This window comes from Pinus tabuliformis, chromosome 5_2 (genome assembly GCF_031772625.1).
Source record: "Pinus tabuliformis cultivar Carrire ecotype Pingquan chromosome 5_2, CPIR1, whole genome shotgun sequence".
In the NCBI taxonomy this organism is placed as follows: Eukaryota; Viridiplantae; Streptophyta; class Pinopsida; order Pinales; family Pinaceae; genus Pinus; species Pinus tabuliformis.
The window spans coordinates 240,448,318-240,450,502 of NC_142306.1; the positions used below are offsets into that span (position 1 = coordinate 240,448,318).

General features: G+C 42.4%; 1 pseudogene; it reads left to right on the forward strand.

The window, feature by feature from the left end:
* Positions 1–114: 114 nt before the first annotated feature.
* LOC149158433 (pentatricopeptide repeat-containing protein At2g13600 pseudogene) lies at positions 115–1,770 on the forward strand (annotated as a pseudogene).
* The last annotated feature ends 415 nt before the right edge of the window (positions 1,771–2,185 follow it).

Genomic DNA, 2,185 nt, shown 5'->3' on the forward strand with positions numbered 1-2,185 from the left:
GTCCTCAGTATATGTGCCAATCTATATGCTCTGGAAAACGGTAAGCAAGTCCATGCTCTAATAATCAAAACTGGTTTTGCGTCATTTATTTTCGTGGAGCATGCCTTCTTGAGTATGTATGCCAAGTGCAAAAGTATTGATGATGGCCGCCAAATATTTGACAGAATGATTGAGCGAAATACTATCTCATGGACTGCAATGCTTGCAGCCTATACTCAAAATGGAAGACTAGAAGATGCCCACCAACTATTTCTTCAGATGCCTGAGCGAAACGTGATATCATGGACTGCTATGATTGCGGGATATGTCCAGGATGACAATGGTGAGGAGGCATTAAGACTATTTCACTTCATGCAACAGATGGGCACAAAACCAAATCATTTCACCTACGATAGTGTAATCAGGGCATGTGCCAGCCTGGGGATCCATGACATAGGGCAACAGGTCCATGCTTCCATTGTTAAGAGTGGCTGTGAATCAGATATTTCTGTTAGCAGTGCCCTTATTGATCTGTATATTAAATGCAGAAGCCTAGAAGATGCACATCAAGTGTTCTTGAGAATGGAAGAACAAAATGTCGTCTCGAGTAATGCTATGATTGGAGGGTATCTCCAGATTGGAAGAGTAGAAGATGCATCCCTAGTGTTCCATCGAATGTCCGAAAGAAACGTAGTCTCAGGCAATATGATGATTGCAGGGTATGGCAATAACGGTAGAGTTGAGAATGCATATAACGTGTTTGAGAATATGCAGGAAAGGAGTGTAGCATCATGGAACACAATGATTACGGTTTATTCCCAGAATGGGAAAATGCAACATGCACGTGAACTGTTTGACAAGATGGAAGAGCGAAGCGTGGTGTCATGGAATGCAATGATCGCAGGATATACACAGAATGAGGAATATGGAGAGGCCCTAAAACTCTTTTCTGAAATGCAAATGGCTGGTATGAGTTGGAACAGATCTACTTTTTCTAGTTTTCTCAGTGCATGTGCTAGCATGGCAGCTTTAGAAAACGGTAAGAAGGTTCACGGCCATATCATCAAAATGGCATTTGAATCAGATGTCTTCGTGGGGACATCCCTTGTTGACATGTATGCGAAGTGTGGGACTATATATGATGCATGCAGGATTTTTAACAGAATGCCAGAACATAATGTGGTCACTTGGACTGCAATGATTACAGGATATGCCCAACATGGTTTTGGCAATAAAGCACTTCAATTCTTTGGAAATATGCAAAAGGAAGGTGTGAAGCCAAACCATATTACCTTTGTGGGGGTTCTCTCTGCTTGCAGCCATTCAGGACTGGCAGATGCAGCCGTTCATTACTTTGATTCCATGAATCGGGACTATTGCATAACACCAATTCCAGAGCACTATGCTTGCATGGTTGACCTTCTTGGCCGCTCTGGGCGCTTAGAAGAGGCACATGACTTTATTAAGAAGATGCCATTTGAACCTGATGCAGTTGTATGGGGAGCCTTGCTTAATGCCTGCACAGTTCATATAAATGCAGAAGTGGGTAAGCATGCAGGAGAGCACCTTCTTGAATTGGAACCTAAAGATCCTGCAACATATATATTGCTATCAAATCTTTATGCTGCTGCTGGCAAATGGGATGATGTAGCAAAAGTAAGAGTAATGATGAAAGAAAGGGATATGAAAAAGAAGCCAGGATGCAGCTGGATTGAAATAAAGAATAGGGTGCATATGTTCCATGCGGGGGACAGGCCACACCCACTAACTTCTAACAGAGAAAACATATAAAACATTGGAGAGATTCACTGGGCAGATCGAGGCAGCAGGTTATATGCCTGACACAATTTGTGTCACATGACCTGGAAGTAGAGAACAATGAACACTTTCTTTGCCACCACAGTGAGAAGGTAGCCATTGCGTTTGGTCTTATCAGTGCACCCCATGAGACATCTATCCAGGTGATTGAGAACCTCCGTGATTGTTGTAACTGCCACACTGCCACAACAGATATTTTGAGGATTGTTGGACAGGAAATTGTTTTGAAAGATGCAATTGCCTCCATTTTTTTAACAACCACTTTTATTCTTGGTGAAATAAGATGAACCAGCAAGAGTTTTCTAGTTTCCTAGATGCATGGGATTCACCGACAGAGAGGACATCTATATCTAGCAAAGTGATTGAGGCTGAGAAAACCAAAACCCGA